Raw genomic sequence first — 23,167 nt, forward strand, 5'->3', positions numbered from 1 at the left:
GGATGGATAGACAGAGACAGATAGACAACAGATGGATAGATAGACGGGTGGATGGATGGATAGACAGATGGATAGATAGAAAGATAGACAACTCGGACAGACACATGGATGGATGGATAGACGGATGGACAGACAGACAACAGATAGATAGATAGATAGATAGATAGACAGACACATGGATGAATGGATGGATAAACCGATAGATGGACAGACAGAAAACAGATGGATAGATAGATAGACAGACACATGGATGGATGGACGGATAAACCGATAGATGGACAGACAGAAAACAGATAGATGGATAAATGGGCAATGGATGGAGGGACGGATAAACAGAGATAGATGGACAGACAGAAAACAGATGGATAGATAGACAACAGATAGACACATGGATGGATAAACAGATAGATGAACAGACAGAAAACAGATGGATAGATAGACAGACAGACACATAGATGGATGGACAGATAAACGGATAGATTGATAAATAGACACATGGACGGATGGACAGATAAACAGAGATCGATGGACAGATGGATAGATGGACAGAAACACACTTGGATGGACGGATAGACAGAGACAGATGGACAGATAGACAACAGATAGATAGACAACTGGGAATACAGACAAACGGTTAGATAGATGCAGTTTCTGGTAAATAGACACAATTGGAGATATAGACAGACAGATGAGTATACGGTTTAAGGGATGTTCAATAAAGAGATGATGGATGGATGATTTTAATCCCACGAGTGAAGTATCAGACGCGCGTCCGCCTTTGACCGAAGGGTGTCGCTGTGGCTCTGTACAAGGTGCATCAGCACCGCTCCCTGCCTCCGTTTCATTCCCGTGAGAAATGACTTTCAGCTCCAGTGTCCGTGACTCCGTCTGTCTGTCTGTCTGTCTGTCATCCACGTGTTGCGCTTCGCGTCTCGCGTCCCGGCGGCTGATTCACCGGGAAGTTTCGATGCTCCGGGAATAACAGCGCCAAACAGAGCCCCGACAGGAGCCGCGAGCGGACCGGACTTTTCCATGTCTGACGCGCGTTGACCGACCGCAGACCGTGCCGAAGTGTTTCTGAAGAGAGCGACGGAACGCGGTAAACTGCGGAAGGTAAGACGTGTATATGGCTGTGACGTCACGGCGATACATTCGCGTTTGATGTTGGTTGCGTTTCTGAGAGCTTCCAGAGAACAGGTTTAACACAGATTAACCGAAGACAGAGCGCCGCAAAACACTGCCGGTCATTTAGGATTTGAGCAGTTATTCCTCAAACACCTTATGGTACTTTTCTGTTCAAACTTGCAGATGAGACTACATTTAAAACTACTTTAAACTACTGTACTTCTCTCTCTCTCTCTCTTTCTCTCACTCACTTACACACACACACACACACACACACACATATAGATAGATAGATAGATAGATATTCCCAGTGATCTTCACATCTCTGCCAAATGTGTTACCCGAATTCAGTGATAGATAGATAGATAGATAGATAGATAGATAGATATTTAAGTTACATTTTGAGAAGCTTTTTTAAAAATTGATTATTAAAATATATACCTAAGACAAAATATTCCACAAGTGCATAGTGATTTTCCAGATGACTCAAATAGAATTATGGTTAAGGGTCAAAGGTCGTCACCCATGGTGGTTTTAATGTAATCTCTCACCCTGAATGGTTAAAATTGCTGTCCACTTTTTTTTAAATGACCACATGACCGACTAAGACCCACATTATGTATCAAAATGCAATTAAAAGCGAGGCTTTAATCCGCGTGCATTTAATGTGCATGTTAATTCGTGTCCACGTTACGCGCACAGCCTCTCAGGTGAAGAGCCGTTACGGATGGGTCCTGCTCTGTAAGGTTCCCGGGTTAGGAATAGTTTGCATTCTTGTAGAGTGCAAGTGTTTTTTTAAGCTCTGGTTCACTCGTTCATGATAAAATGGCATTTCTCGTGGAAGTAATTAGGCAGCATCAAAGCCGAAGAGATCTTGTTATTTCGAAGCTCTGAATCAAGTTGAGCCGGACGTGAGCTTTGGCGTGTCAGCGTTTGACTCCCTCCACCTGTCGGTGCGTGTGCGGCAGATGTGCCTTACTGCAGTTAAAAAAAAGTTGAGTCCTTTATAAGGAAAGACTCGTTTGAATGTGAGAGAATACAAAAATGGATCTGTCTGAGTGGGAGATGTGTGATGTTTTTATACTGATGTGGACTGTTAGCTAACATACTAAATAAAACGTGTTTTTCTTTACCAGTTCAGCTATTTGAGGGTTGCCAGGTTGGTAAATAGAAACAAAGCACGTTTTACAAGAAAATGCAATTAGTTCTTTGTGAAATTTACTAGCAGTTTATTAGCAGCTTGTCTGTCGTTTCTGCACCAGATTTATTTTGTTATACTGAAACTGATGTACCCCGGTTTTTATAGGTATTTCATACTACTTCCAAGAACGCCACGGCACCAAAATTATGAAACAGAGTTTGTTTTCATTTCAAGCTGAAACCGAAAATAACATTTATTTAATAATCAATGCGTTGATCAAATTGAACAAAAAGTAAATGCACGTAAGGCAGATTTTATATCAACCTTTTAATAGTAAAATTAAGTTTCTATTCTTAATTTGTTTTTATATAAACCTTTAAATGGGGATTTTTATATGAAGAACTAACGGGTTAAAGTGGAAAAAAAGTTTCAGCCTTCCATAACCATTTCCAAAATTTCAGTGCTTCACTGTACAGTATGCACAGACTCTCAGTGTTTGGGATGGACCGCCACGTTTATGTAGAGTCTCGAAACGTCCTTATCACACAGCAGCTTACGAAAAGAAGAGGCTTTAATGCTGTCTGTATGAACGTGCGACCGAAGTCAAGCCTGTATCCTGCTTTTGACAATCACCTGTAACCACAGTGCTAGTAAAAATAAAAGATGGCATCGTACAAACCTGCAAACCTTGTCACATTTGACCTGCCCAAAGTTCATTTGATGCCCGATTTCATCTGTTTAAGAGCATTTGAGTCACACGGGCCACAAAACCGTTTTAAATTTGAACTCTCGCACCTAACTCGTATCTGGCTTTCTGAGCTTTCCGAAAACAACATGCGTGAAACCACAGCGTGCTACGAACACGTCCCCTCCATAAATAACCTAAATGTGTATAAACTCGAGCATTTTAATGATCAAATGCAAGATTGACAGCTTTATGCTGCTTGAGCACCGTGTCCAAAACTCTGCACTCTTTTTAACCGTACCATAGTTTTCTATGAAGTGGTTGACTAATGCAAATACCATGGAATACTGTAATCATTCAGCACCGTGTTACATATTAAAATGCCATAGCATTACCGCTTGAGTACTTTATATAAGAGAAGCAGGTCTAAAGGTTAATGCATACATTATGAGTGGGACCGAACCTGTAATAAGTGCACTGTCACTTTAAATAAAAGCGTCTGCTGAATGACTAGTTAGTTAGTCGTAGCCTGTAATCTGTGAGTTTTTAATAGTCCTCATCTCAGACAAAAGATATTAATGATAGTGTCTTGGTTCAGCGGACTAAGGGATGATTTCAGCAGGCTTTGTGATCGCTGAGCAGATGTGCTGCTGCGTCAAGCAGGGATGTACGAGGCGCTTTGGCTCATTTTCACCAAATCAACACCGTGGTCGGTCCTTCACACTCCGCAAGCGTGCACGAACACGGGTAGAGTTCATCAATGCCAGAAACACTCCCTCTCGCTCTCTTTAGCGTTGCCTTCTTCAGCGCATTATGCATCCGCACATGACTGCCTATGAAAACTGTCAACAGCATAACAGAATAATTGCTGTTTTGTTCCACTGAAATGATTCTCTTTTTGTCTCAATAGCTGCCGCGCTTTCTTTCTTTCATTCTTTCTTTCTTTCTTTCTTTCTTTCTTTCTTTCTTTCCTTCTTTCCTTTCTCTTTGCAAACATTCTGCTAATTCTTAATCTCTCTCCTTCTGTCGTTTCTCTTCCTCCTTCTCATTTCTGTGGTTCTTCTTGCGGTCCAGGGGATTTTCTGTTGAACTGATTAGTCTGTGTTTTGTGTTAATAATCTCTAATCTTCATCCCTCTGCCCCCTCTCTCATGTGCTTAGTGCTGCAATACTGAGTAATGAGGCCGGCATGTCCCATGTGCACTATATACTAGTGGTCGACCAATATAGGTTTTTTTTTTATTTAATGGCCGGCACTGATGCCGATATCTACAGGGCAGGGTCAGCCGTGATGCTCATTTACACCTAAGATAGTTTAATAACAGCAAATGAAATTAACGCTTATTCATACAATCATTATTCACTGTGCACCGAATATTGGCCGTATTGTTCGATGTCAAGTTAAAACTTCTCATTTGCATTCACATTAATGCATTTAGCAGATGCTTTTTATCCAAAGCGGCTTACAAAACGGGAACAAAAACGTTTTCAACTTTGACCCCTCTATTGTGTTTCATTCTCTCGTGCTGTTGTTAAAAACTGTCGATCGGTGGGCACGAGTACATTTGTTGTGTTATTATTAATCGGACTAAATGAATGTGTTGAAGTGGAGCGCTGCAGTGATGAATTAGCCTTATATTTAGGCTAGCATCACCCTTGACAAAAACCCAATTACAATGACTTTTGGATTATTGCTTCAAATAAGCTCGCATGTTATGATCCACGGGTGTTTTGATAGTCGTTTTTTAAATTTTGGAAGCCTAAATATAATCGGCGTAAGTACATATCCATGTTAGGCTATTAGTGAACTACACCACGGTCAACATCACAGCCATAAAAGTTACAAAAACTCTTCAAATCTTTCATTTAAACTCTATAATGTAGTTTTTCAAGACAAAAAAAACCCCACAAGCATTTATTACTAGCCTATATTACATCATAGAATAAAATGTGAAAACATCTTCATATTAAGACATTAAACCTGTTCGATTATAGAAAGAATGAACTAGAGGTTTAAAAATCCTTGCCTTTTTTAGGATTCATTCATGCAATGCTCCGTAAAGCACTTTTTTTTATTATTAGTTGACAAGGCAAATGATGCAGGAAATGCAACTTTTGTTAATCGAAAATGTAAACTCGGTTATTGACTGAGTATCAGCTGGTTTCATAACACATATATTATATTGCTTGATCTTTTGAAGCTATTACAAGGCTTCCCGAGAGCATTTCGAATCTGGCATGTGTAGTTGTAGGAAAAAATCGTTTTAATCCATAAACTGTGTTGTGAACGCGCGGGAAGCGTAATACTCGCGGCTCTGTGGAGTTTTGATAAGATGCAATCTATATTTTAACTCCATGCAGATTCTATCGTAGTTCAGGCCCATACGGGTGTTACATAAGCGCTGAAATCCTTTTGTTCGCCCCATCCTGCATGTAGAAACCCCCATGTGTCTGTGCTGATGGATTAGCCTGGTCGCTCTTGCCGTTGTTCGCCCTTCAATCAATACAAGAAATTAGCCGAAATTTACAGGGAAAGATTCCAAAACAATCGGCAAAACATTGTTGTTCAACACGAAAACCAACCTGGTTGAGCGTCTCTGCTGCGGCCCGGACCGAGTTTATTGATCTGCACGGAAAGTCGTAACGAGATACTCGAGTGAGAAAAGACTTGGAACATAATTGGGCTAATCACCGCGATGATTTACATACAGAATTGGTGATTATGATGTGCTAAACGAATTACACCCATTTGGAGTGTGATGTATTTGAACTACATCCAATTAAGCCGCTATTGTGTCCTTAGCCTCGATTCTGCTTTCAGATCTGGCTTTACTTTCATTCAAAATGCCCAAACCTGGAGATTCTGAAGAGGTTACGAGTTTGACATTGACTGCCCTCAGCATTCAATCTGGATTATAATGGGATTTCCTTTCAAAAGGATGAGACGACCACGCTCACACGCTCGCGCACACACACACACCAGTACACCTACCAACCCCCCACTCGAACGCATGCATACACACACACACACGTTGTATCGACACAAAGAAGACATCTGTTAGTGCATTGTTAATCAGTCATGTACGAACTCAGGGTTATCCCGAGGATCACAGGCGCAGAAATTGACTCCGTGAAATTAAATTAAGCAAGACCCATATGATTTGGGGTGATTATTGACTATAACTTGATTTTTTCCGATGAGCTAAATGAGACTTTAACTGCCATTTGTTGGCATTTTGTGTCACTTCTGACGTTAGGTTGCTGTGTTTGTTTGGGAAGCACTCGACCACGCATTCGTACAGGTATGCAAAATCCCATCGTAATAGTGGAGAATGTAAATCAGGAGGCAGGAATACAGGTTTGACCAGCCAAACGGTGTGCGCTTGTCAGTGTTTATGTTGCATGCGCGTGTGCTGAGAGAGGTCGGGAATGACAGGCGGGGGGAAGGGGGATGGGGTCGCGTGCATCAAACACAAGAGAAAACGCACGGCCGAGACTCAGCGAGCGGCCAAAGGGCAAGGGGAGGGAGGAGAGAGGGCAGATTTCGGCATGCTTGTGTTGCTACACCTGCTCCAGAACAAGATTAACTCACCCTCGCTATTGAGTGTCTCATCCCTAGAAACACGCTAGCATATGTGAGCCGTTTTGTTTGTTTAGTTTCTGTCCGTTTAGAGATTAGCGCTACTGGAAACCGTGTGTTGTGTGTGTGTGTGTGTGTGCGTGTGTGTGTGTGTGTGTGTGTGTGTGTGCGTGTGTGTGTGCGCGCACCGGTGTCACGTGCTTGAAACTTCCCAGGGCACCCTCGCAAAGACGAGACGCTTCTCGCAGCCTCCAGACAGGAGTTTAAAATCCTTTTTGAATCTAGCAGGTTAAGCGTTGAAGGAGCCGCTTTTGATGTTATCATCCGCTGGAGTTTTCTAGAATTGATTCGCTGAAAGATGCAAATTCTGTCATTGTCTGCTCGCACTCAAGTTTCTCCATTTTTATTTTTATTTTTTTTCTTGTCCGGCTCACGAAGCAAAAAAGTTATTTTGCATAACATAGGCCTGTACACTCTGCTTTTTTACACTGTATATTTGCAGAAAATATATACTTATGATTTAAGTATAGCTGCGTATATTGATTTATATTGTCTATATATTTATTTCATATATAAGCATGACATTTTTCTTGTATACGTATATACTTTACATACATGCATGAGTTTGTGTTTACTTTTCGAGCACTAATATAAATAAATGAATCTGATTGGCTAAAATTTTATAATAAAAATGATATACCACACACATATATGTACGTGTGTGTGTGTTATTTTATGTGTGTATTTTAAAAAACTATATCAGTATAAAAAAGTGTAGATCAGTTGCATGTATTGAAAGCTCCATTATAGCTCTGGGATGTCATCGATGACGATATTCAGATCTGACAAGTTTACAAATGAGTGAGAACCAGTAAATCTATTTTTATTTTTTTTCCCTCCCTTCTGTCTGTGACAGAGGTCGACACAAAGCGGCTTTTGTCATTTTTCACTACGCCAAATCAAAGCCCTTAAAACAATTATTATATGCACAATTCCCTTTTCAAATCATTGTTTGCAGTAATATCCCCTCATTTTCACAAAGTATTGCTCCGAGAGCAAAAAGCACCATAACAGCGGACCAAACTGCATCGCTGCATTGAGCGTGAGTGCAACCGCACAGCATGACCCGCTGGAAGTGCACATTGATCCACGCTGCACAGCCAAAACTCTTCTGCACCTCACTATCACTTGGTTTCGCAAATAAGCCAATCTCCTCTGAAATGTCCAGGGAGTTTCACAGATAATTGGTCACAGTTTATTCGAGTATCACAGTTACACCCTGCTTTTGTAGCGGTTAACTTCCCATGCAGCTGGTAACTAGGCTCGGATGAAATCAGCAGTAATTTTGGTGCAATGGTGCTTAAATTGATGTTAAACTCAGAAAAGATTACTGCACTTTTTGTTGGTAGCTTAATGCGTTATCAGATTACTCAAAATGTTTAATAAACAAACATCCAAGGGTTGGGGAAGGTATGCAATTTGCACTTTTCACATGCACCAAGTAAGACATTCATCATCATTACATATCTTCATGTTCATTGTGAACTTCACATGTTTGAATATTAGTGTAAATCAGAACTACAACGTACATGACTTACACTTTCATATATATATATATATATATATATATATATATATATATATATATATATATATATATATATATATATATATATATATATATATATATATATATATATATATAAATATATATATAATATATATATTATAATATAATATATATTATATTATTTATATATATATATATATATATATATATATATATATATATATATATAAAAATAATATAATATATATATATATATATATATATATATATATATATATATATATAATATATATTATAATTATTATTTTTTGGTAGGAAATTTAAACAATACCCTAGCAACTTGAGTGTTAAAGTGTAAAATATTATTAACATTTAAAATATTTATAATATGTTATTACACTTTATTTCTGCAATGCAAAGCAAAATTTTTACTCCAGTCTTCAGTGTCACATGTCACATTCGTGCTGTCCAGTATTTCAGTAAAAACGTAGATACTTTTTCAGGATTCTTTGATAAATAGAACGCTTGTAAGAGCAGCATTTTTTTTAAATAAAAAACCTTTTTTGACATTGTAAAACTCTTTCCCGTCACAATTTCACGCATCCTTGCTGAATAAATTGTATTACTTTTTTTTAAAAATGGCAGAGTAAGTGCTTTTGTGTCCGATTGTGTTTTAGGTTACATGAGGGTGAGTAGACGATAACATCCTTTCTATTCCCTCAAATCTGTTTCTTCGCGAAACGCAAACAAAACCCCCGTGAACAAGTCGGCACTCGAAGGCTCATGAATTTCAGATGAAGATGCTCTGAATCGTATGTAAAGACCCCTCTCTGATAACGCCGCGTCGGGTCATTGCGGCGGCTCTCGGGTCTTAGTTTGTTTTGCCACCAGTTTTTGTGATGTCATAATGGGTCGTTTGCCGTTTTCACGGATCAGATGTGGCGTGTATTAGCGCTGATCAAAGCGCGCCGTGTGTGTGTGTGTCGGTGTGTTTGAGGTGTGGCCGTGCTCTGGGAGTGTCTTTCAGAGGCAAAGGGACGCCCGGATTTTCTCCCTCAGAGATTAAGGCAGAGGCCGGGCCTCCTCGCTGGGTGCAGACAGATTAGGAAGCTCCCGGCTCAGACACGGATCGCGTCAAGTGTGGTGACAGAGTGTGTACTTGTGTGTGTGTGTGTGTGTGTTTGCGTGAAGGGCTCTTGATCACGCCAACCGCTGTGTTACTTTCCCAATTGCCTGTCATCATGCACCCAGCACAATCGCAGAACTTCTGTCGAGGATGTGCTGAAGGTGCTATTAAAAATGCATGACTTTTTTTGATATCCCGTGCATTTACCCAACAGGGTTTCTGGGAGGGCACCTCTTCTTTTCCAAACAATAGCATAATCTCCATATAAGCTGTAATTAATTTTTTTTTGTTCTAGAATCAGGAGTCTTGATTTCTTTGAAGCCCGGCAGCTACTCTGTTTGTTTTTGTTTGTTATTTTGTAAAAAGAATCCGGATTCTTTCTTTTTTTTTTTTTATGTTTACAGCATTGAAAACGAACAAATTAATAATCAACTATAGCAGGTAATGATAAAATAATCAAAATAATCATAAATGAATGAGCAAATAAATAATCAGTTAATACCGAAAGTAATTTTACTGTTTAGGATTTATTTATATTTTTTCATGGAGGAACAAATTAAAAATAACAAATAAAAATGTACAATTATTTATGATTTGTTTATCATATTTAATGAGATGTTTAATAAGTCAATAAGTCTAACAAAAAGCAGGAACTTAATCAATCAGCTCACAGTTTTACATATTGCAGACACTATCTATTTTCCATTAACCATACAAAAATTATATTTTAGACAATATGCATACTAGTAATGCAGTTTATGATGAATACCAGTTTGCATTTGTTTGAGCAGCACAGTAGTTTTATTTAGGTTCTGTTCATAGCAAACAGCTCTGTGTTTTTGTTTAATGCTTTATACACAAGAAACAGTCGCATTGACCCGTGGCTGCTTTGTCCCAAATCCCTGAAGCATCTGAGGATGGCAGATACCACACCGTTTGAGGATTTAGCCGGAAATAATCTAGCGCACACTTAAGCGAAAACGAGGTACTTATCCCCCCTGATGGGCTTCTGGATCGTCGCTGTTTCCCGACTGTCGCCAAAATAGCTGCGACGCGGTTACAGTAGAAGTCGGCGGAGGCGTTCTTCTGCTGCTTCTCTTTCTCTCCGTCGCTCGGTGTGCTTTTGAAATGTGGCAGCGCTCTTCACATGAAAAGAGCTCTCCAAACTTAAACCGCTTTAAATGCTCTCCAGTCCTGCTGTAACATCACATTACCGACTGCGGCTCTTTATTTACTCTCATTGACTCACCAAAGGCACACAGACACGTTTTTCTCCATTTGGGAAGTGCGCTAACTGAGTTTCTTGGTTTTCGCGGTTGGGGGGTGGGTTGCTTGTGCTCCCTTCAGGTCCTCCTGAGGAGTTTTTACATGGGAGTAATTACTACATGATGGGTGTTTTGAGTGGTTTTAGTTGAAACAAAATGAATGTGTTGGGCGAGTTCATATTTCATGCTCTCTTTCACGCTTCCTGAGGCTTTTGTGGCCTAAATCGAAGGGATATGATTTAGGAGATAAAGCCACGCTTTTATCTTTTTTGTGATGCCCCAAAGAATCATGGGAAATGTAGTTTGGTCATTTCGTAGCGTATGTTCTAATCAGTGGTTTACGGGGTGGTTAAAAAAAGAAAACGACAACTAAAACAAACAGTAAATAAGCTCATAAGTAAATGAACAGTTAAAGCAGTAGGTTACTTACAATGAAAATGTACTGAGTTTGTTTCTTCATCAGAACAGATTTGGTGAAACTTAGCGGTACATCAATTTAGCATTACTGCAGCGAATGGGTGCCGTCAGAATGAGAGCCCAAACAGCTGATTAAAATAATCCACACCGCCTCCGTCCATCGTTTATTGTCTTAAGAAGCCAAAAGCTGCACGTTTGTAAGAAATAAATCCATTCTTAAGACGTTTGTGACTTCAAACTGTTGCTCCTGGCTAAAATACCCATTCTTACTCCACAATATTGCTTACTCCAGTCAAGAAAACAGCTTGTTTGATTCAAAGCAGAAATATGCACGGATCATATACAAACAACAGCAGTTCTGAGTGAATATGTTGGATCTTGATGCGCGAAAACAACATTATTAACGGCGTTATGCATTATGGGCTGGTATTTTGGCCGTAAGCAAAGATTTTAAGTTAAATACCTTAATGAACTTGTTTATTGCAAACACACAATTGTTTGGCTTCACAAGACATTAATTGATTGACTGGAGTCATTACGGTGATGTACTGTAATTAGTTGTTTCGTCTCTCTGACGGCACCCATTCACTCCAGAGGGACCACTGGTTAGCAGGAGATGTACTTCATTTCTCCAGATGTTTCCAACGTGCTTTATTCGTACCATGGTTCTTCATAAATCTCACACATCTCCTTTCAGTATCTGATGAGATCTCAGCAGTGTCTCAGGTATGTTTGTAGCAAAGTAAAGATATTTTGTTAATTTCCTACTGTAAATATACCAAATCGTTAATAACTAAGTGCCAATAACTTCATTTGGACAACTTTAAAGGCGATTTTATCAATATTGATTTTTTTCACCCTAAGATTCCAGATTTTCAAATAGTTGTATGTCGGCCAAATATCGTCACGTTTTATGAAAGCTAATTTGTTCAGCATCAGCATTCAGATGATGCTTGAATCTCAATTTAGAAAAATCGACCCTTATGACCCTTATGGTTTTGTGTCCACATTTGGGTCACATAATTTAATGGTGTCATAACACATGTCTATGTTTAATTCTCCAAAAAGATTTAATAAAGGGGTTTCATGATGGGACGACCCATCTGGCTCAGTTCTAGTAACTAATGCCTACTTTTCAATATCCAATCAATTCCTAATGGATAGAATCGTAAAAATGTCACATTTACGTTTAACTAAGAAGTCACTGAAGTCTCTTGAGTCTCTTAAGGTCATCTCGGAGCAATTTTTAAAACCCTTTAGGTGGTGATTCAATCCGATCGGGACGCTTGAGGTTTCACACTTGTATGAACACACAACATACTGTATACTGTGTGCTTCTCTTTCTTCCCAGCCCCGTGTTATTATCTGATGGTAAGGCAGGGCTTTTCCACTCTGAATGTTTTACAAAGCTCCGTCTCCCATAACGGCGTGACGGTCTAATCCCAGAGCTGTTTTTATCACACAGAAATGCTTTCGAATGCACACGCCCATAATCTCCGTCTCTCCCACACTCGTTTATGGACACAGACTCCGGCGAATAGATTTCGCAGCTGTTTTGAAGTGTTTTTATTTGTTTGGGTTACGGCGGCCACATGAACGCTTACAAAAAAAACCGCTGTGTAAAACGGGAAAGGTCGGCGGCGGCTGGGTGTGTGTGTGTGTGTGTGTGTGTGTGCCACGCAGAACTCTGTCCTCCATCATGCCGTCTCTCCCTCTCTCTGTACGTCTGTCTTTTGTTTGTCTCCCGGTCTCTTCCTCTCCGGGCCTCTGAGTTGTTTTCCTGCAATTGTCCGCTCCTGTTTTCCCTCCATTCTGTCGGTGTCTCACTCACTCGCTCGTTCTCTCTCCATCCTGCTTTCGAGCATGTGGTTAGGGCTGTTTGTCTTTGAGGTGCGAAATGCAATTTGGCTTGTTAACTACAAAACGAGGGTCAAGAGGGCACGTGGTTGCAAAACCAATTTGCCTTTTGTGTTTCTGTCTATAAAGTTCAAGTGAACCCCTTTAACAACTCACTCAACAGATCTATTGTACAGTCTAGTGCCCTGCTGTCTGCTGCCCACGTAGGGAGCATCCTAACGCTAATGGAATGTCAAAGTGACTGCTTCGGCTCGGAAAGTCTGAGTTACCAACTTCCTTTTTTGGGAAGTGCCTTTGAATGATGATTTATGTATTTTTTTATTTTTATGTCATTTTATATATAGTACATTAAATTATTATGTATTCATTTAAAAAACACTTGAAAGCAGTATATTGTCGTGTTTTCTTTTCTTTTCTTTTTTACATATTCAAAGGTTTGAGTCTGTAAAATGTATTTTTAACTAAATGATATTCAGGGACGGTTTAAATTGACTAAATGTAACCGTAAAGCCTCGAAGACAATATATTTTAAATCATTTTCTTTATCTGTTTATCAAAAGAAAATTACATTATTATTATTATTATTATTATTATTATTATTTAAAGCCACTATGTTGTAATGTTGTATATACGTATATGTATGTGTATATATGTGTGTGATAGATAATATAATATATATAAATATATAATAATAAATAAATGAGCAACAAATCAGCATATTAGAATGATTTCTGAAGGATCATGTGAACACTGGAGCAATGATGCTGAAAATTCAGCTTTGTAGCACAGGAATAAATTACATTTTTAAATATTTTGAATAGAAAGGTTTTAAACTTTATTGATATTTGACAATATTTCAGTTTTTACTGTATTTTATTAAACAGGTGCAGCCTTGGAGAGCATAATCTCTAATAAATGCTGCGGTTAAGCTTGATTTTGCATCTGCAGTGAAAACCTAAGCTATATTGACATTTTGCATGTGCTTTAAGAAAAAAAAAAAAAAAAATGTATTTTTATTTAAATAAAATTTTATTTAAATAAAATTATAAAAATTTATTTACTACTAAATGTTTTTGTTGCTTAAAATCCATAAACTGCACATTAGGTTCTAATGCACTGAATAACATCAACCCGAAACGCAATGCTGTGAAAGCCGTGTAAGAGTGTTTTGTACTTGTTGGGTCACTAGGTTTTGGAACAGAACTACCATGGTGTGTAGACAAGAGTCATTTAGATTGTAAAATAAGCACCCGTGACAGAGATCTCTCTCTTTCTCCCTGGAGATCTCCAGTCTCTCTGTGCTGGTTTACTCTTCTAGCTAATAAGGAGGCGTGCCTGAGGCTGCTTGGCGAGGGAGTGTTCACTAGAGCTGTGTGTACGCATCTGTTTGGGGCTCTAAGGGTCTTCCCTGGCCACTTTTGGGAGGATGTAGCGCTCTCTCTGTCTCTCTCTCTGTCTCTCTCTCTCTCTCTGTCTCTCTCTCTGTCTCTCTCTGTCTCTCTCTCTCTCTCTCTCTCTCTCTCTCTCTCTCTCTCTCTCTCTCTCTCTCTCTCTCTCTCTCTCTCTCTCTCTCTCTCTCTCTCTCTCTCTCTTTCTCTCTCTCTCTCTCTCTCTGTCTCTCTCTCTCTGTCTCTCTCTCTCTGTCTGTCTCTCTCTCTCTCTCTCCAGGCCTCTGCGCACACATCCTGAGCGTCTTCTCATGTAGCACTTTAATGACAGTGATCTCTGCCGAGAGGGACGCCCAGACGGGCTCGCTTATTCAAGCCAAAATCTGCTTCTCCACATGCCGCTATCTCTGTGAACACCCTCTTCCTTTCTCTCTCCACAGTTGTCCTTACTTTCTACTCTTCCCCTCAACTTCCTTTAATTCTGTTCTGCTCTCTGTTCTCCACTTCCTGTTTGTCTTGTGTCACGCATTTATTTTTGTGCTTTCATCGAGAGAGGGTGAGAATTCTGAAGGGTAAACCAGAAATCTGTATGTTTTTTTTTTTTCTTTTAAGAAATAGTCTTTACGGTAAACTAATCGATTATTACGTGTTATATTGGTTTTGTAGGTATATTTTATGCACCCGTATACAAACAAATCAGAATTCACAAGCACACAAATTATATAAATAAATGAAAGTTCTATAGGTAAATATCATATAAAACAAAATATATGATGATATAAATTAAATAAAATGTATATAACCCAAATTCCGGGATAGTTGGGACATTTCTAAGTCCATGTGGCAACTTTTTAAAAAAAGTGGTGACATGCATTAAATTTTAAATGCTCTCATTTAGTAGATGAAAGTGTAAAATTTCTCACTTTTATGTTCTCTAAAATATTGTCTGATGTCATTTGAAAATCTTTTAGTTTTCATTTTATTCAAATTTAAGAAATGTCCCAACATTTCTGAGAAAAAAAAATTATATAAGTTGTAATTTGCCTTTAAATGCATTTGTCCCTCAGTGTTCCGTTGTTGTGTCATAATTAAATTTTTTCTTTTTATTTTATTAATGTAGTGATTTTTTTTTTCTTCGTTACTGTTGTTTTGTTTGTTCTGTGAAAAAGCAAAACACTAAAATAAATGTGTAAAATAAATAAAAATCTTACAATTTGAAAAGCTTTAGTAAATTTTTTATTTTTTGTATAGAAAAATCAAAGAAGAAAAAAATATAAATGATTTATACAAATAAACTATCTGTCTGTCTGTCTGTCTGTCTATCTAATCTTCTTTTGAGCCTGTGATTAAATGTCATCATTAAAAAAACCTTTAGTTCAAGATTTTTTAAAAATATGGTGACTTCAGGAAAAAAAGGAAAACACTCCTTTTGCACCCGAATGATGCGGGCTTACTTTTTCCCGCTCCCGCTGTTCCAGAATCAGCTCTTCTGACCAGCAAGTAATTACGGGCGCTGTATTTGAAAAGAGGAAACTGATCCGAGTGCAGCAATTATAGGCAGTGTTTTCCCGTCCCAGCTATCTGACTTCCCTATCAGTACATGTTCATATATGACGCTCATCATGCTCAGCTGTCCTCACACACTCATCCTCCCGTCCTTCAGCCCTCTTCTGTCCATCGTTTCTCTCATTTACTCTCTGCATGTCTCTAAGCTTCCCCCCTCTCGCTCTCTGTGCCTGTTTTTCTCTTCGCTCCGCGCTCTCTCTCGTTCCCCTTTGACACTGTGTGGGAGTGAGATTTGCAGGGTAGATTATAGAGTGTGTAATAGTGTGTGTCAGAGGCAGGGCTGCCACTGTAATTGGTGCCTTTACTCCACAGCTGTCTGAGCCCAGCAGCATCTGTTTCACTGATCACGCACATACATGCGACCGGTCGTGCGGGTAAACCCACCAGAGCATCTCTTGCGTGCTTTGGGTTATTGATTTTCCTTAAGTGGAAGAATCTCAGCTATGTGTGTCACTGAAGTCTTAAGGATGGACAGCATCTGCGGCATGCCATCAGCTACCACAGTAAACAGTTTCTGAAAAACAGTAACACGGAAACTTATTTACAGTTATGCGCTTGCGATGCAGGCATGGAGTAGCGCAGATAAGATTCAAAATATGCGACTGTAACTATTTATGACCCTCAAGAGATAACTAAAATATCCCTTCCTTAACAAAAATGTTATTAGTTCGCCCTCGTACCTTTTTTTTAAATTCATTGCTTTTTTGATCGTCTTAGGTGCTTCTTGAATAAGGCAGATGCTGTCAAGCTTTGTCAAAAACACATTTTTGGGATGTTAATTAAAATGTACAGGTTCCAAATCAATGAAAACAATGCCAATCGTTTTGGGAAGTTGTTATTTTTGCGCCGCTGAACCTTTTGTTCTTCTAGTCATAAAGTTCACAAAACATGACATGATGATTAATGTCTACATTATCCTTTTCGGTAACACTTGTTAACTATTAACTATTTTATCTGAAAAAATTCTTGATTTGAAGATTATTAATAGTTAGTGAGGTAGTCGTTAGGTTTGGGTAATGGTTTAGGTTTAGGTTTAGGCTTATGGATGTAGAATAAGCCATTAATATGTACATTTATAAAATTTTTCTGCATTTTTCTTCACCGGTATATCAATAGAAACACGAGAACCAATGGCGGTGGTGATGGCAAACTGGGTGCTATGCGTTTTGACTCCTCATTCTTTAAATGCATAGATGGACTTTTACGCTATAGGGGATTTTCAGCAAACAACGGCTTATGTTTTGGACAGTTCCTCATACAAAGTTATCATGTGACCGAAGAGAACTTGGCTGTTTGCGCTACGTTTGCATTGCCTTTTTGGAGCTTGACAGCCCCCGCGTTCTGTCATTCTATGGAAAAGAGCGGCGCCAACGAAGAACGAAAATGGTACGGCTTTGGACGTTTAGGAGTTCATTCATTTGTTTTGTTAAACAAAAAACCGAACGTGTTGCGAACCGTTTCATGCACACTGAGGATCGAGACGAAAGTGTTTTCAGCGGTTGACGGAGTAAGCCGCAGATGCTGCCGATAGAGCCTAAATAGTGTTTATCCTCAAATATTGCTCAAAAACAGTGCACGATAGATAAATTGCTTATTTGGGTATTCTACAAAAACATTATCTTGTGTGCACACGCATCCTTTGAAATCAAAACGTTTCGCTGCCGAATGCAAATGTGACCAGACATCTGCTGGAAGTAGTTGTGCATAAACGAATGTCTCTTTTCTTCTGTCTTGATCACCTCACGTTGAGATGAGTGATTGCTTATTCTTCCCCACTATAAAGCCCAAAAATTGTCTTCTGCTCCCGTTTCTGCAGTTCTGATACGATTGCGTTCCAATGTGTTTCTCTATAATTGAATCTCTTTTGATTTATGATGATGCTGCCAGGGTCTCGTGGCGCACACTGTAGGTTGTGGTAATAAAAGAAGATTTTTTTTTTTTTAAGAGTTGGGGATTGTGGTGCAATAACAGCCGTTTCCAAGTAATTGAGAGTTTTCGTGGATCAAATATGTTCTCTTGTTCCGCCGCCACGTTGTTTGCCTTCGTTGTCAAACCTGTTTTGCCACATTGATGGGGTTGAGGTGAGCTGTCAGCCGCGGTAACTCACCCACCCCCCCGTCATTCTTTCACTGTGTACCTTGCCCCGGGCGTTTGGATACTGTACTGAGGGTCCCAGTAAACATAACAGGGTTTCGGATTCCTTTTTGGATTGAGAGGGGATTGGGGACGGGCCACAACTACTACAGCAAGATAACGGCGTTAGATTGTGTGGGTCTGCCCTTCAGGGCTACTTCTGCAGAAGTTGAGCTCAAGTAAGCGTTGTTTTGAGTAAAGAGAGACAATGATAACCAGCATGGAAAAAGACAGAAGGCGAACTCATTAGTGGTGCACGCCATTTTTTTTTTATGCTACTTGTTCAGAAACAAATGTGCTATGCTGTTCTTTTCATCATGATTTCATTGCACTGAAATATATTTATAGGCCAACTTATTATTTTTATTATTATAATTTTTTTTGCATTACCTGAAATGGTGGATTTCTATTTCCCAGCATGCTTTGCAAGGAACTGGATCGGGAGTTTAAATTTAGGTGTTGTTTGATGTGTTTCTGAGAAGGATAAAGGGAAAAAATGTTAATGTTTAATGTATTATTTAGGGTAATGTAGTATTTTTTGTGTTACTGTTACCGTGATACACTTTTAGACATATGCTACCATTAAAGATTGGGGCCAGTAAGTTTATTTTATGGCTATTCTTTGCTTTTTTAGCATGCATATTACTGTAATATTAGCCATTTATTAGTGCTAATTAAGCACATTAGTGCCTTTATTCTACATCCCTAATCCTACCCAATACCTACACTTAACTGTTAATAAACAGCAATGTATTAATAGAAATGATAGTTATTAGTTAACAAATGTTACCTATTCTGAAGTGTTACCTTTATTTTTGGGGGTTTTTTTTGCAAAGAAATGAATACTTTTATTCAGCATCAATGTACTGCATTACGTTGATTAAACTGACATTTTATGATGTAACAAAAGATTTCACTTTTAAATAAATGCCATTTTTAAAATCGTATTCATCACAGATTTTTAAAGTTCACAGTTTCCACAAAAATATCAAAACCGCTGATTTAAACGCAGATAATAAAAAATAAATGTTTTCTGGGCACCGAATCCGCATTTATGTTACTTTTATCAAAAACATTACATGCATAACATTTTGTATTTATATCAGTTGAAATTATATTGAGCAGATTAAAGTATATTGTGTATATTATATGTTTTTTAATGAAGGTAAACACTAAGTTTCCAGAGGTTCTTGTTGCGGTGAAGAGTGGAGCTTGTTCTCAGACTGTGGGAGGATGTTGCATGCAAGTGTTTTATGATTGTCTGACAAGGAGGTTGAGCCGATGACCGAATACAATTTGCAGACTGTTCTGTGTATAGGAAGTGGTGTGCCCTGGCAGTAATTCGTCATATCTAGTTAACACCTTAGCCAACCACATTAAGTAAAATTAAGAAGCTACAGCTATTGTCGATTGCCTAAACTATCGTGCATCTGTGTATTCATCCTGCAAACTAACCTCAAGCTCTCCACAGCTTTCTGACAAACACAGAACATCAACGGAAACTTTCAACTTAACAGTAAACGCTATGCTGTTTTAAATAGGAGTACCTGTTAAAGTAACACATTTACTCTCCCAATTCAGTTCCAAAAGATCCACTGTCTAGTGTCTAGTTTTAGTTAATAAAAAAAAATTAAGTCAACCTCCATTTTATGCATTCAAGTGGGTTGCATGTAAAGAAATTAAATGCAAATGTCATGGAAACGGAACAGCAAATTTTATTTAAAAAAACATTTCTGAAATGTGAAACTACAGTCAACTGAATCAGTTTAAGCCAAGTTATTATTGGATATAGCATGTGCTCGCTGAGGCTAACATCATTTGGTTAAATCCCTAAAAATTGGTGCCCCACACAGTTTGTGCTGCAGGCATGATTGATACCTCAAATCATGCATTGCGTTGAGGAAAGGTGTGCCAGTACTTTCCTGAGCAATAAAACTTAGATTTTTGCCTGGTGAACAATAAAACGTTGAAAAAAAAAATCCCATATGTTCACCCAAATCATATCTAGAGACCAGAATATCATCGAAACCCGAGGGTGGACTTGCCTAGTAACCGCCCTAGCAACCACCCAGAATACCTTTTGCACATGCAAAGCACACATTTTCATCAGAAGACGGCAAAGTGTAGTTGCACACATTCCCCTTGTTTTAATCTGGCTTTTCAAAGCACTATTGTGCTTCATACTTCACAAAGTCGCCTAATTTATTCTTTTTTTAGTCCCTTTTTCTGCTGTTTTTCTCCCACCGCTCAAATTTGCTACAACACATCAATTATTCATATATTCAATTCATAGTCAATTAACGGTTCCCGACCGCTGTGACGGAAGCGTTCCGAAGAGGACACTTTAATATCGCGTGTGAGGTGCAGGAAAACTTATTTCTCGACTGCCGTAGCCTCGGGGGCTTCAGGCAGCGAAACGCAAACCAAACGTCCTCGGGAATCCGGCGACAACTTATTATTCCACTCAGAGCACAGAGAGAGAGAGAGAGCTGGATATTTGGCTCGTCATGTAAAAAGGAAACTCTGCAGCAGAAAGAGGTCAGCGGTCATGTCCAGCCACAGAAGCGCCATTCAGGCCACGGCGAGAGGCGTCCAACACGCGGGGAGGTCACGGCGCTTCCGTTAACACACACACTGTCATCTTTATCAAGTCTCGCTTTGATATTGTAATAGGCATGCGATTTGCGCATTTAAGCCGCTTTCCGTGACTGGAACGTTCTGTGCTGGGAATGATGGAAAAAGAAGTCAAACGAGAGCGGGACTGGGAGGAATGTGGACCGAAGTTTTGGGCGCCCTTGATCGGGAGAGGGACCGGTGCCAGGCATGCAGAAGTAGAGACGGGCACATGCATGCACGCTTTTTATTCTGCATTCTTGCTTTCATTCGTTTAGTCAGTCGTTCAGCAGGGTTATTATCAGTAAAGCTGTAGAGAACTTTTTGTTACTCAAAGAGTGGAAAGAAAAGACTCCGAATAGACTTTTAAGTGTTTCATTTATAGCATTTGTGGATTTCTGTGGAAATGCATGTTTTAAAGTATGCATATTTATAAAAATATAGGCAATTTTCTCAAAATTATGTCAGATATCTCCCTTTCAGCAGGACTTCCATTCACGGTTTTATTCCCATAGTCTATATATCTGAATGTTTTAGAGAAGGTTTGTTTATTTTCCTTATTGTCTGCGACATTGTGTTGCATGTTTTGTGTATTTTTCTGGCTTTTGTGGTGCCAATGTATGCAAATGACCGCATATTTAAGTAGACAAGGGCTCATTTGCATATTCAAACATGACTTTTGAGAAAACGTGTTTGTTGGTACTTTATGTAATCAATCACCTCAGGTGTGATGTGTGTGTCTCTGTGTATATGTATATATGTATATTTGTAAATGTGAATATATATGCATATGTATGTGTGTGTATATATATATATATATATATATATATATATATATATATATATGGATGGATGGATAGATACTAAAGTAACATTGTTGTTAAACACTCCTTTGCTTGTGTTTGTTTGCCTCTGTTTTTCTCTGATGCTTGTCCTGTGTGGTTGCAACTAAATGTTTGATTCAGCCACAGGTTCTGCAAAGTGCACGGGGTGTGAACTGAACTTTTTGAGTCATTTGGCATCACTCTGCAAGCCACAAGGTTCACAAACTTGCTGACGAGGTCTATATTATGAGCCACAGGGTAAAAAGTGTCTGTGGCCTAAGTCTGCGATCTCATCCTGTCCTATTTATCCGTCGATTAACTTTTCTGAAACGCCGGTATTCTTAAAGGCGCAGTTCACCCAAAAACGAACATTTGGGGGAACGTAGAAAAACCACTCCACACACTAACAGTACAAAAGACAAAAAATAAATAAACACAAAGTTGACTTTGTGTAAGGGGGAAACACTCTTTTTATGTATTTATTTTTAGACACTTTTTACACTTTTATTTATGTATTCATTCATTTATTTATAGTTGCATTTCTGTATCTCAAACATAAAGGTCATGGGTTCAGTTCATAAGCATGAACTTAAAATGTATACTTGATAAAAAGCATCTGCCAAATGCATGAATGTAAATAAATTAGCCCCCAGCCGCAGCTGTGCAATGTCATCACCCTTCAGAATATCTTCTACATGTTAACTCACCTTTTATGAGTATTTATGAGTATATTTTTTCCCCTTTCCTTTTTTTTAAAGAAATTTCCATAAATAATTTACAAATGTCTGCCTGCGGTGCCTCACACGTGACTTGTGAAACGCGTGAAACGATCTTTTATTAGGTTTACCACAGCTTTTAATGATGGTTTTACTAGTTTGTACGATGCGCTCGCCATAAAAACGGGTGAGCGTTCAGACTCGTCGTATTTTTAACACGTCTGCTGTGTTAAAAATATCAGCATACGAGATCGGGCCGACACGAGGGTGAGCAAACGATGACAGAAGTTTTATTTTTAGGTAACCTAATCCTTTAATCAGAGCGTATCCAGCACATTAGATCAGCCGTTTCTGGATGAACCTGGTTTGTTTGCTTCAGCCATTGGCCTCTCTTTTAACTTTAAACGCCGTCCCTAGTGTGACACGCATCCCACAGGCAGCTATCTGAATAAAATTGATTATTGCTTTCAGGCGTCCCTAAGAGCTTTGCCCTCCGTTCCGGAATATTAACGCTCTGGATATGTATTGATGTCTGATCCGGTGCGGATGCGCATGTGTGCGGAGCGCTCTCTATTCACCGCCTGTCCCTGTGTGCCAGCCGCGTATTTGGACACGAAGAGCCGCTTAGAGTCCTCCTAACAAATCGGCATTGTTCTGTCGTGGGCCCAGTCCTTGGCTCCAGGAGTGTAAACAGACAACTGTTGGGCGCTTCGCTTCCTGCCAAAACTTCTTATGTGAACATACGCTCCGAGCCCATTCCTCCAAACTCGGCCCTCCGCAGTCGGAAGCGCGCCGCTATTTCTAATTCTGTGGCATTGTCACGAGAACCGTTTTATTTTAAAGCGATTGTTATTAAATGAGCGCCAATTCTCGATGCGTCGCTCGCCGCATCTCCTCCTTGCTCTCCTCCCCCTCGCTTCATTATTTCAGGGATGCGTCCATTTTTGTTCCACCTGCCAATAATGGTTTCCACCCACCGCCGCACAGATTTCCCCCCAATTACTGCATGTCACCCTTTCACCCCACGGCCCCCCCTCCTCCCCTCCCCATCTCGGTCCATTCATTACACTCGGCCTCTCTCCCTCTCGCTCCGTCTCTCTCTGGTCACTCTGTCCGTCTTCTTCCAGTCTTTGTGTGCTGGATTAATATTTTATGAGCTCCT

At 39.3% G+C, this 23,167-nt stretch overlaps 1 protein-coding gene across 2 annotated transcripts in view; it reads left to right on the forward strand.

Moving 5' to 3' along the window:
- Window positions 1-546: 546 nt before the first annotated feature.
- Window positions 547-23,167, forward strand: part of plxnb3 (plexin B3) — a 69,312-nt gene continuing 46,691 nt past the window's right edge. For both annotated transcript variants that reach the window (XM_043247253.1, XM_043247255.1), the window contains exon 1: window positions 547-1,113. The gene's annotated coding sequence lies outside the window, so the exon portion shown is untranslated. The remainder of the gene's footprint in view (window positions 1,114-23,167) is intronic.

This window comes from Puntigrus tetrazona, chromosome 8 (genome assembly GCF_018831695.1).
Source record: "Puntigrus tetrazona isolate hp1 chromosome 8, ASM1883169v1, whole genome shotgun sequence".
Taxonomy (NCBI): Eukaryota; Metazoa; Chordata; class Actinopteri; order Cypriniformes; family Cyprinidae; genus Puntigrus; species Puntigrus tetrazona.